This window comes from Phycodurus eques, chromosome 11 (genome assembly GCF_024500275.1).
Source record: "Phycodurus eques isolate BA_2022a chromosome 11, UOR_Pequ_1.1, whole genome shotgun sequence".
Lineage (NCBI taxonomy): Eukaryota > Metazoa > Chordata > Actinopteri > Syngnathiformes > Syngnathidae > Phycodurus > Phycodurus eques.
The window spans coordinates 18,847,709-18,861,767 of NC_084535.1; the positions used below are offsets into that span (position 1 = coordinate 18,847,709).

At 41.9% G+C, this 14,059-nt stretch overlaps 1 protein-coding gene across 1 annotated transcript in view; it reads left to right on the plus strand.

Moving 5' to 3' along the window:
* Window positions 1-14,059, plus strand: part of ptk7b (protein tyrosine kinase 7b) — an 89,556-nt gene that overhangs the window by 35,336 nt on the left and 40,161 nt on the right. The window lies entirely within an intron of this gene.

Here is a 14,059-nt window from a genome sequence, read left to right on the forward strand (position 1 = left end):
TTGGAACAATGATGTTTGGATATAATAACCTATTACTATATTTAAAAAAGGTTTTATGAACGGTTTTTGATCTTATTTATATGTGGGCCAAAAGCAGTTTTGTATGGCAAGTTGTATCTTGTTTTTCTTTTCTTATCTTTATGAAGTTTGGTTTCATTCAAGTGCATTGTCACTTAGAAACTGTCATGATATGGATAAATCAAAATTATAAGAATCGATTTATTGTCTGTGTTGTAGATAGTATGTGCTTGATTATATTTTGCACATTTGTCATTATCAATATCTGTTTTTGAGCGCTGACATCATAAAGCCCAACAGTATCTTGACTCTCACTTTGGGTGGGACCTACTGTATATGGGATTTGAAATGGGTACATATTTTTACTTGGCTTTACACGATCAGGATTTTTGGGGCCGATCAGCGAGTTTAAAAAAACCGATCACCGATCCGATCACAAGATGGAGGAATGTGTCTATTTAAATGACCTGTTCATTTACTGTATATACTTGTGTACTTAATTGCTCAACAAATTATATATACAATAAATAATGTATCTTTGTCCTCTATTTATGCCAGTGAGGCATAGTGACAAACAGAACAAATGAATGGCCTTCTATTAGATGGCAGGAAGTAAATACAGTAATTAATGTATCCACTTTTTGTGACATTTTTGTTTGTTAGTGTGCTGAGAGATTTTTAAATTGTAAAATTTGTTCCTTGGCTCCATAAAGGTTGGAAATCACTGCTCTAGTCAGATCGTGTATTCTAATCAGTCAGGTCAAACCAACATGACAGAAATAATGGTGCTAACTTACTGTAATTAAATTACTTTATTTTTAATTAAATTACCCACACCAAAACCTTAGAGCATGTTTCGACAGGACTGCGGCATGTTTACTGTCCAACCAGTCATGCTAGCAGTAGCTTTCTAGGCTACATAAGATTTTATTGCCTGTTTGTGAGCCGTATCGTATTAAAATTATGTGAACATACCTCAAGCAAGCCTCAAGCGAACGTCCTCTCCTGTGCTGAGCACAAGTGACCACCAACACACGTTTTTCCCCATTTTGTTTTTATAATACAGTCGGCGCGATCCACTCTTGTTGTCGTCGCCACGGTAACGAGTGATTCCGGTCCCATTTGAGTTGACAAGATAAAGCCCAATGATCGTAAAAAACGGCATGCGGTGGTATCGGAATACAAGATTTTATTGCAGTAGTCTGATTGTGCAATCGTGAAAGAGCAAATTTGTCTTATAGTCTGATCCTGGCATTACGTGTTGCCTGTCTCCGATGTGTTGTCCGTCCCACACCGCCGACGTTTTTTTAAACAACTTCATTGGCCGTCAGATATTTACAGTACTACGCCAAAAGACACGCGACAGGGCTAAAAATAAACTAGCTTTTGGATTCAAATATACTGTGCACGCGGCGACGCGGAGTTAATGTCTTTTGGTTGATCGGATCGGCGAATTATGACATTAAAGCCAATCAGCATAAAATGCTAAATATCGGCCGATACCGATCAACCCGATCAAATCGCCGTAAAGTCCAATTTTTACATCAAGCAACAACTACTAGATTATATGTTAAGGTAGTGCTCACACAGCTGAGTCCTTGAGCTTCATGTAAGAGAAATACAAAGTTGTGAGATTTGTAGAGTGGCTAAAGTAGTTGTGGTTGGTCCAACCTTGGCCCTGCCCATACAAGCGTATACTGCTCCCTCGAGTAGAGGGGCTTGCCAGTCCACTGGCTCTCACAGTGAATACCTATCATTGTCCCATATTTTGATCAAACTCTTGACGCTGGTATAGACTGACTGGCCAAGTTTCAGGAGCTCTGCAGAGCCAGAGATTAGCAAGGCATGGCAGGATCCCTGATAACTGACACCCTCCACACAGGCATCTGAACCTCACTAGCATCTCGCTAAAGATTGAAGGCACAAAGGCGCCTTTCAGCACTGGGCACACTAGTTCTAATCCCCTTAGCACAAAGACATGGGCCACCGATAGCATCTAAATAACTCTTCAGTAAATGTCATTTTTCTGAATTAGGTGTATAGTTTCTCCTGAGTTTGATGGATTGTATTGTACGTTGTAAAGGCATGTTTGTACCGATTTTGATTTTGTCTTGACAGTCACTTGAGCGCTGATGTTTTAACAAGCAGAGAAGACGACTGGCCTCCCCCTTAGTTGCTGCCTTAGCTTGGGGGTTTAAGTCAATTTGGTGTTGCAGCTTTGTCAAATGCATCCTAAACATTCCCATGGTATCAAACCATCTTACTGTTGGCCCTCATTGACACCATAGCCTTTAACCCTTGATGCCTATCTTCTGGGTCGGGTAATGCTTTGCTGGTAGACACTTAACAGACCTGCAGAGGATATGCAAGTAGGATATGCCTTCAATTTCGTTTGCCTTGGGGTATTGTTTTGGATGTGTTCATATTCAGATCGCCAAAGGTTGTGTTGAGGTTGACATGACCTAACAAGGCTACTGTCAAAAAAAGAGGGGGGGGAAACGCAATGGCTTTGTGGAGATTGAGGCCAAACAGTTTTCCCAATCAATTTGGGAAAACAAAACTGTCTTTTCAGGACTGTGCATACTGTGAGAATGGCCACTTGAAGATCATCACTTTGCTCAGCAAAAATAAATGATCCTTACTTGACCTTTGCCATCATCTCCCAGGAGGGTCACTGTCCATTTGTGGTTGTTATGGAGATGCCTGTAAGATACTGTTGGGGCAGAAAAAAGTGCATGACGTATACTCAAGTTGCTTCGCATTGCCCCAGTCTTTTAAAAAAAAAAAAAAAAAAAAATTCCAAAAAAATGCTGACCTCTAATATTAATGATGAACTATGGTTTCTTAATTTCTCTACTTGCATTACAGTGCAATTGGTGACCTGTGGACTTCTCCTGTAACCATTATGCAGTTTTTGCCATCACTTTATGATGCAGCTTGTATCCATTCCCACACCATTGGGTATTAGAGGGGCATGTCTAGGATTGTCTTGGGTCAATACATCCCTCTCAAATACTTGATGAAAACAGACAGGTATTTATCTATATGTCAAACTCCTTACTTCAGGCATTTTGCTCTCATCCTCTTGTTTTCCCACATGTCCTGGGTTATTTCTAAAGGGGGGATGTTACTCATCATAATGCCTCATCCATCTTATTCAGTAGGATTGACACAAGAAGTAGGCCACAGCGGTATGGCTGTTAGTCTGGGTCTAGACCAGATGGGTAGACAGATCAGAGTGTTACTGCATGCTTTGTTTGAGAGGGGGTGATATTACACACAAATACTCCTATTTTCCAGTGTGTAAGTTGATCTGATATTGTTTTTCATTTAATGCATTGTTTGTCTGCAGAGAAATTGAATATTCTGGTGGGAGAAGGCATGTTATAGTATATAAAGCTTGAGGTTAAGTTTCCTTGTCAAAAGGCACCACTGATGTAAGTTGGAGCACATCTGCTATAGGGAAGCTTAACATGATTGGTTTTCTTTACAGCTTTTAAGGGCCAAGCTGTAAACATGTTCCTTCCTTTTTGAAAGTAAATATTAAATGTGGTGATATCAAGACCCAACTACTGTTATCCACATTTTTTCTGTGTACGTTGACATGATGACAACATAAAAGTTAAATGAGTGTTTTCAAAACATTCCCCACTCACACAGACCTACAAAAAATAATGAAAACGTTTTACTATTGAAACCAGGCCAGCAGTCGATACTGCCAGTTTGTAAAGAAAAACTACACTCATACCAACTGCTTGTCCACCCCTGATACCAATACTATTAGTTTTATAAGTAGTTCTAAAAGAAGACTATTTTTTTCCATGTATCTCGAGTTGCAAAATAACTTGGAACGTGTCACCCCACACACTCCTAGTATCCATCATCCCAGTGTCCCAATGATGTCACAGTGCCCAGAAGTCACTTTTGGGGGGATGTTACCTTGAGCATTTTCTTTTTGCCACTTTCTTACACAAAAATGCATGCACCTTCCGACATTGTTCTTTGCAAATGTTGAACTCTGAGAGCTCTGTGTTGAGCCACCGATCACATCAGGCTACATGTATGCAGAGGTGGGTAGGGTAGCTAAATATTGTACTCAAGTAAGAGTACTGTTATTTGAAAGTAATATGACTCGGGTAAAAGTAAAAAGCAGTCCTCCCGAAAATTACCTTACTAAGAGTAAGAATATACTTTGTGAAAAAACTGGAGGTGGGGCTCGAAGACAAGCGCCTGGTGGCCGGGCCTGCACCCGTGGGGCCCGGCCGGGCACAGCCCGAAAGGGTAACGTGGGTCCCCCTTCCCATGGGCTCACCACCTGTGGGAGGGGCCATAGGGGTCGGGTGCAGTGTGAGCTGGGCGGTGGCCGAAGGCGGGGACCTTGGCGATCCAATCCCCGGCTACAGAAGCTGGCTCTCGGGACGTGGAATGTCACCTCTCTGGCAGGGAAGGAGCCCGAGCTGGTGTGTGAGGTCGAGAAGTTCCAACTAGATATAGTCGGACTCGCCTCCACACACAGCTTGGGCTCTGGTACCAGTCCTCTCGAGAGGGGTTGGACTCTCTTCCACTCTGGAGTTGCCCACGGTGAGAGGCGCCGAGCAGGTATGGGTATACTTATTGCTCCCCGGCTCGGCGCCTGTACGTTGGGGTTCACCCCGGTGGACGAGAGGGTAGCCTCCCTCCGCCTTCGGGTGGGTGGACGGGTACTGACTGTTTTTTGTTTGTGTATGCACCAAACAGCAGTTCAGAGTACCCACCCGTTTTTGGAGTCCTTGGAGGGGGTGCTGGAGAGTGCTCCCGCTGGGGACTCCATCGTTCTGCTGGGGGACTTCAATGCTCACGTGGGCAATGACAGTGAGACCTAAAAGGGCGTGATTGGGAGAAACGGCCCCCTGATCAGAACCCGAGCGGTGTTCTGTTATTGGACTTCTGTGCTCATCATGGATTGTCCATAACGATCACCATGTTCAAGCATAAGAGTGTCCACACGTGCACTTGGCAACAGGACACCCTAGGTCGCAGTTCAATGATCGACTGTGGTCGTGTCATCGGACTTGCTGCCGAATGTCTTGGACACTCGGGTAAAGAGAGGGGCGGCGCTGTCAACTGATCACCACCTGGTGGTGAGTTGGCTCCGATGGTGGGGAAAATGCCGGTACGACGTGGCAGGCCCAAACGTATACGGATGCAATCAATCAGAGAAAAGGGGGCAGTCTTAGCCAAATAAGGACGAAGCGGATACGAAACGGGGTTAAACAGAAGTAGCGGCCTTTTCTGGGAACAAATATGACAAAACCAAGTTTTTTTTTTTTTTTTTTTTTTTTTATAAATGAAATAGACATTTTTATACCAAGTCAATGTTAGAGAGTCACTGTGGAGGTCTAAATAGGCAAAATAAGGGACCTTTAACAATTAAAGTTTCTTAAATGAGGAAATTGACATTTGTTTTAGACTCCCATAGATACCCTTAAATCCATCAGTCACATTTTTTTAAATTATTATTATTTTATTTTTTTACATTTGGCTAGAAATTGAAACTGGACAGTAAACTACTATAATAAAAGTTTTTTTTGTTTTTTTGTTTTTTTTAGAACATAATAATAAGGTTTTTACGTTGGCCAAAACACAGACTGTGAATATCCCCATCATATTTTTGCAGCCTATAATGATTTGGCTGCTCATATTTCAATTCAATGTTCAACTGATGTTCTTTTATTAACCTCATTCGACACCGATTTTTTCACAATACCTGTTGTTGATTACTATTAGCCATTTATGTGTTTGAGAACTCTCTGCACCATTTGCACAATCAACACCATACCAGATCCTTGGACTGTTATTCACTTTACATTGCTCTAAATTGCTTGAAGACTGGATCATTAGCACAATGCCATTATATCAGCATCGCCACACGAATAGTACACTTTCATTCAAGTGACTCTCCAAACGCATACTTGTGTGTGTTTTTTAATTTTTAAATGTACTAAATGTATATTTTGTCATAGTGGCTGTTTGTTGTCATACTAGAGTGGCTCCAACTGCCAGAGACAAATTCCTTTTGCGCCATGTAACATACTTGGCCAATAAAGCTGATTCTGATTCTATATATGATTCTTTCTGGACCATTTTAAAATGTTTGGACAAAAATGGAAAAAATATTTGTTTTATATTTCTATATTTTGACATTACTTAGGGCATTGAAGTCTGATATATGATTTAGATATACTGTAAACACAGATGCAATGCAGAAAAGAAAATGTTTAAATTATTTACTCTTAACAAATGCTAAGACCAGTGGGAGCTAATTTCATTCATTCATTCATCTTCCGTTCCGCTTATCCTCACTAGGGTCGCGGCCGTGCTGGAGCCTATCCCAGCAGTCTTTGGGGCGAGAGGCAGGGTACACCCTGAACTGGTCGCCAGCCAATCGCAGGGCACATATTAAACAAACAACCATTCGCACACACATTCACACCTAAGGGCAATTTAGAGTCTTCAATCAACCTACCATGCATGTTTTTGGGATGTGGAGTGCCCGGAGAAAACCCACGCAGGCACGGGGAGAACATGCAAACTCCACACAGGCTAGGCCGGATTTGAACCCCGGTCCTCAGAACTGTGAGGCAGATGTGCTAACCAGTCTCTCACCGTGACACCTAGCTAATTTCATATGAAGTATAATTTGTGTGGTCTATTTTGTCTTAGATCAACATGTTTAAACCCCCCCCCCCAAAAAAAAAAAAAACAACCGCTGCGAGACGCTTTTAATTGTATGTTTGCAAGAACAACTACATAAAAATAGGACAGAAAAATGGTGTCCTGTCTTGCATTTTTAATTGCAATCATAAAATATAATCTAAGATCTCTCAAAGTAGATGTGTTATTCATATTAACTGATTGATTGGTCGTTTCTGTGCAAGTCAAGTTACGTTCGCCCGCGCTTGGACAACCACCACTTTGATGCCAGACTCTTTAAAAGCCTCTGCGACTCCCTCTGATGGAGCCCCTCATATATGGTATATCTGTGCAGGTCACCAACCGCAACCAATGTGGGAAAACATAAACATCTCTACTTTGAAAGAAAATATCTGCCCTCCCTTTGCGGCGTGGTAAGGATGTGAATTATTATGGGCTGACAACATCACAGTGGTCTTGGGCGAGGAAGATGGGAAAATCAAGCGGAAAACTGCAATCATACTCAGTGGATCCTACAGAAAGAGTAGGAGGGCTCCTGCTTTATATCCTGGTAATTAGTTGTAGGCATGGGGATAGCTTAATGTGAGGCTAGCTCCTTTTATTCCACCAAGGCAGACATGCATATTGTCACTTTTCCCTTTTGCTTCCTTGTCTCTTTCGTGTCTTTCACATTTGAAGGCACTGTCTATAGCAACAGCTGCTCGCCCTTCATCCAGTTAGTACACACAATCATGGCCAGCTAATTAGTAGCCGAGTGTGTGAGCTCGTAAAAGGTGTCATTTCGTGAAGTCTCGGGCGGGGTGGTGTGGTGGGGCAGGGTGAGGGTGGGGGGGTGATTGCACCGTCTCCTGGAGTGCGAGGTCTCTTACCAGAATGTGAATGACTGCATACTCAGAGGGAGCTCATTGTGCCAGTCAGGCTTCAATGCTTTCCAATGCTGTTTACATTTAGGAGGACAGGAAGCCAGTATGTTGTTGATATGTAAATGTGTCAATTTACAATACAGTCCTAATTTAATAAATTCCTTGAATATGATTATGGTATTGGTGGGTTTAGAATGGAAGGTTCCATTTTTCCTCCCCTTCGTTTTAAACTGCTGATGGACTGTGTATTGGGGTGTATTTACTGGACCACAAACATTCCTTACAAAGATGACTTTTTTACTTAAGGGAGGAGATAATGTCTCACAATTCTTAACTGCCTGTACATACAGTATGCATGTAAGCAGTCCATGATATTCATGTAAGACAGGTTTGCAAATCGTTTAACTTAATTTATAGAAACAGGAATAATCTGCTTGACCTTTTTAAACTGATATGGCATTTACCAAATGTACTAAAGTCAGAAAATAAATATTTCAATTTTAATGTCAGATACTTGACCTTCTGTTAAATGCCACTCGCAATGCTTCACATACATGAAACACTAACGTTTGCACAGATGCGTGCTATTAAGAATGAAACCACTGACAGAACCTGCAAAGGGAGCTAAGTTTGACGACAGATTCCTGGTTGGATAATTACCCTGCTGACTGCAGCATTGTTGCTTGCTTATATTGCTCTTTTGACATGGTGTAGATGTTACTAGGTTACTAGGTGGCCCGAATTGTCAATTGTCACTAACAAAGCAGCTGTTCTCTACTCCTAACAGCAAATCCTCAGTGGACCTGAGGCCTAAGAAAACACATCTAAATTATAGTGCCTGTTGGATCATAGGGATACTGCCCCTACCAACCCTCATTAGACACACCAGGATCTTAGCTGTGCCATATTAAGTCTTTAAATGTTAGTCACCCAACACATTTCATATCCATCTCAGGGTCTCTTTATGTTGGGCTTTCCTCTACTAGATGGATATCCTCATCTACTGTACCTTAAAAAAATGACTGTCCAGGTATCTTGGGGAGAGATCAGATATCCCACTTCCTGTACAGAGACCCCGAACTGACTACATATGAATAAGTGAGCCGACAGTAATTGTACTTTTAGTTAATACAACCTTAACTGCCTTACTTCTGTCATGTTTGCACTGTGATTGAAACCCCCTTTTCTCGGAGAGGGTGTGATGAGTCAATGCTGAGGAGTTAAATTGTTCATAGAAGCAGCATAATCACCTTGGCCATCATCAGCTCTAGCTGAGTGGGTGGAAACATAAGTGGCGTATGTTGCCAAGTAACGGAGTCGATAATTGTTTGTATAATTTTTGGTGATAATATACTCTACTCCATAATTCTTGAATCAAAGTATATTTCTTTAAAAGGTTAAATAACATTTGTTTAGGATTTTTTTGATGGAAATAGCTAAATATGTTTCCTCACTAGTGTCGCGGGCGTGGTAGAGCCTATCCCAGCAATCTTCGGGCGAGAGGCGGTGTACACCCTGAACTGGTCGTCAGCCAATCGCAGGGCACATATAAACAAGCAACCATTCGCGCACACATTCACACCTAAGCCCAATTTAGAGTCCTCAATCAACCTACCATGCATGTTTTTGGGATGTGGGAGAAAACCAGGAGTGCCTGGAGAAAACCCACGCAGGCACGGAGAACATGCAAACTCCACACAGGCGGGGCCTGGATTTGAACCCCGAACCTCAGAACTGTTAGGCAGATGTGCTAACCAGTCGTCCACCGTGCCCCCATAAATTAACTTTTCCATGATATTCGTTCTTTTTTGGAAAGGGTTTGTTTGGTAGCAACACAAACTTTAAGAATGCGGCAGAATTTCTTCACCCTCTGAAAAAGAGGGTGAAGAAAAAACAATATCTCCATGAGACCGACAATGATTGCAGAACTTTTCTGAAAAGTGGAAAAGAACCCAAAATATACTACTTTGGAATAATTAATGCAGGCACCAACAAAAGGGCAGAATTTAAACGCTGCCTTTAGCTCTATCGATCAAAGGAAAAAGCAGTCTCGAATATAAAAATAAATGGTTTGACATCCAACCCAATACCAAAAAATGTGTCAGGGCCCACAGATGCGAATTATCTTTAATTGACTGGATTGAGGACAAGTAATAATGAATATTGATATTGCAAGCATTGGGACACGTCATTATACGTGCAGCCAGCCATCCTCAACCACAGCTCCCAAGGCAGACATCCACAGAGCTATTCTGTAGAACAAATGAATGAATGAAATAATTGTGACTTCCTCCAAGCAATGTGGATTGCAGATTATTCGTGCATTGATTGAATGAAATCCTTTTCTTTTCACATAGCTGAATTTGTTGTGTGATGATTCATTAATTGAAATGTGGGTGCATTCTACGGATTCAGCTACATGTTTGGGAGACCCTTGTTTAATTTTGGCTTGTTTGTGATGTCTGGACGGCAACTGGATGTAAATTGCAGCCAGGAAAATTATTGCACACCGACATGATTTGGCAGTGTGTATTGCAAAATGCTGCATAGGTCTGCAATCTCCCGCTAAAATTTCCAGGTGGGGACAACAGAATCGCATTTTGCACTCGGCTGGCTTTGGTGATGCGCTGAGTGCGTTCTATTTGTAGCGTCACTGTTCTACAACAAGGTTTTGTTTTTACGCGTGGTCAGAGCTGTATGAAAATTTACACATCCCCACAGATCAATCCAACTTGATGAATAAATCCCATACTTTGCGCGGGAATGTTCGTCGCACGCTTTATGCACAGTTCTGGGTGTACGCTTGATAAATGAGTTGTCTGGAAAGGGATCATTCTTTTTAGAGTGATGGAATCCAGCACATACTTAGCCATAGGATACACCCAAATTAAGATTTGATTCGTATCTCAATTTCTGACCCACGGTTTGAACTCGCTTAATTTTTTTTGTAGATTAATATAGTGAATAGGGTTGGGTGAAAATATCGATTAATCGATGCATTGCAATATATCGATTCAGTAAATCCTCTGTATTGATTCACCTCCTGGCCAGTGGGGGTCGCTTTGCATTTGATTCAACCAAACAACAAAGAAATGGTCAGCAAATGTGAACTTTGGGGTCATTTTGGATTCCTGTGTAAATCTGGAACACGGGAAATAGACGAAAGTAAGATCTTTAGTAAACTGTGCAAGGCAAAATTTTTATTTTCATCCATCATTTCCAAGACGAAAGCGATACTATTTAAGTTTATAGAACTGTTGTTTTTTTACTTTCGTTATTGGGCAAATGTTTATTTTCGGATCTTTTATTATTTTCATATCTTTTACTGTTCAAATATGTGAGGCTCCTTGGTGGCACGGCCCCGGGCGGGGGTGGATGAGATTTGCTTGAGTTGCTAAAGGCTCTGGATGTTGTGGAGCTGTCCTGGTTGACACGCCTCTGCAACATCGCGTGGACATCGGGGAGAGTGCCTCTGGATTGGCAGACTGGGGTGGTGGTCCCACTTTTTAAAAAGGGGGACCGGAGGGTGTGTTCCAACTACAGGGTGATCACACACCTCAGCCTTCCTGGTAAGGTCTGTTCAGGGGTGCAGGAGAGGAGGGTCCGTTGGGAAGTCAAATCTCAGATTCAGGAGGAGCAGTGTAGTTTTCGTCCTGGCCGTGGAACAGTGGACCAGCTCTACACCCTCGGCAGGGTCCTTGAGGGTGCATGGGAGTTCACCCAACCAGTCTACGTGTGTTTTGTGGACTTGGAGAAGGCGTTCAACCGTGTCTCTCGGGGAGTCGTGTGGGGGGTGCTGAACCCCCTGATATGGGCTGTTCCCTCTACGACCAGTGTCAGAGTTTGGTCCGCATTGCCGGCAGTAAGTCGGACTCGTTTCCGGTGAGGGTTGGACTCCATTACAGGCTTACTTAGCCCTACATGACAACTTTGCAAAATAATAATTTACCTGTATTTATTTTTACTCCCAAAAATCAATAAATGAACGGACAAATTGACACTCAGACCAATGTGGTTGACTGTCGCAGGGAGTTTATTTTCAGTAGACTTCTGTCTGGAACTATTACCGCTAAATAAGGTGCAGTGACCACACTCGGCTCACTCATAGTTGTGCAAATTATACAAGCAAAGTAAAACCAAAGAGCTGACTGGAAACAACCTGGATGCCAGGTTTGTCACTTTAGCCCCTGCCAGCATCAACATCTGTGCATGTTTGAGTTGGATTAAGTGGGTAAGAGAGGCTTTAAAAGACCATGTATGTTGCCCTTCTTTCAGGAACTCCCTTGCCAAAGGGATTTGTGTGTGCATGCGTGTGCTTGCGTTCGTATGTGTGTCAAGGGCATTGTGAGGAGGATGCTCACAATCGCTTTGGTAGGGGTAGACAGTTATCAGAATTTAGGAAGATTTTAGATGCTTCTATGCAGGCCAGTTGCACTTTGATAGGGAAGTCCTGATTGTACTCAGGAACTTTGAGTGAGTGAAAGTGTAAATGCTGACGTGTCTCCATTCGTGCTTTATTAAGTATTCCTTCTTGTTTTAATTGTGTCATAAGGACATTGTATCTGTGTCTTCTTGATGGTGCAATCCAAATGGAATATTGTTGTTTTTAATAACTTTTTTATATATCTCATTGTGTTTATGTATTTGATATAACAGCAATCAATGTTACTCTTGAGAACAAAGGATTGATTTATCATTGATGCCACAGTCTTCCTTCTTGTGATAAATTATATGAAGAAATTGTACTTCATGGATGTATTATAATAGTAGTGAACAAATTCCCATTAATTATTTTATTTTTTAAGGAGCATGGAAACATATCCATGCGTTCATCACAATTGGCATATGCCATATCTCATCTTATCCATCCATATCTTAGCCCACTCCCCAGCCTGGAACATAGTTTAACCATCACATTCAGTATTACCACTTATGCTTGGACATAACTGAGGTGCAGGTATCAGCCAGCACTGCCTGTGGAGAACAGAGCAGCACTGACAGCCAAAACCAGAGATTTGACTTCATTCATTAAGTCCTGTAATGACAGGAAAAAAGATTGGACACGCGTTGCCAAACTAGATGGCAGTAAGCTTGCTTGGTTGCGCAGGGGAGCGCTGTTTAAACCATTGAGGTTGTTTATCCCCACATCATACTTCTACAAGGAATGCTTTTAAACAGTACCCCACTTTTCGCAGCTATATTTGATGTCGGTCGTATTACACTGTTGAGACTGTCTCCAAAACCCTACAGAGAAAGAATTAAACTTGCAACCAGCTTTGATTCTTAAAACAGCCACTTAAAAAGTGGACTCTTTGGTCCGTAACATCTATCAGGCTTGTGTGTTTAGCATGGGTGCAAATGGCAGAACATCTCTGCTTCACTACAAATTAATCTTCCATCGTTCGTTCATAATCTTGGAAATGTTGTAGAGCGTGATGCCAGATGTTCTACATTACCGTGTTTTATATTTTTAAATGTAAATTACTGTTAGATTTCACTCAAGCCATTTGCAGGATAGTTTGAACATAGCCCGCAGTAAGCTTTCAGGTTTGTGTAGACCTTTGTGTGTACAAAATCTAGACGAGGAGGAATAGTAGCCTTTCTTTTCTGTGTTCCCACTAAAAAGTCTCTATCAGATTAGTGCCAGGTTTTTGAGACCCTAAGAGACAGGAACAGCCCAGTCTTCCTCACCTGAGCAAAACCTAATCCAGCCTAATCTAATAATTGCTCCCAAATTCACTGTCTCATAAAAGCAGGGCTGCAGGATGGCGGCTGCTTCAGAAGGCTTGTCTAGCATGGGTAATAATACTCATGGCTCCTTTCAGTCATACAGCTCAAAGGACAAACTCATCACAAAGGTTATATATTAGGTTATTTGGTTCTCTGTAAATTATGTCAAATTTCTTTGCTCTACTTTCCCACTCAACCTGCCCACACTTTTTTTTGTCCTCAGGATTTAAAGTTTACATGAGGCAGAATTAGACTGCCTGTTTTTCAACAGTTGGCGTCTTATGAGTGGGTGTTGAAAGGTGGTCGGCCTCAGTCGAACTATATTTTAGATGTCGCTTTGACATACAGCTTGACAGTTATAAAAGCAGGTGTGGAGGGACACAGTAGGGAAACATGATGAGCGACGTGTGCTCATATTTGCTATGAAATGTTTCTTAATTTGGAGCCGCTGTCACTTTGGCACCCACCTCTCCTGTACTGTATACCAGAATAAGAAATAGCATAATGTTGTGTCGGCGTTGCAAAGTTCTGTGTTGAAGTAAAATAAAATCACATAAAATTAATCCACACTGCAGTTATTGTCGTGGAATATTAGTTACATGGACATGGCTCGCAAGCTACACATTTGCAACATGGTGTAGCGGGCTAGCAGGTTAGCAAACGGACCAGCGGCCGGGTCGTCTGGAATGATGGTTTTTAGCTACGCCCCAAAAATGTGAACAACTGAAATGGTGAAAAAGAGTTTAACACTATCC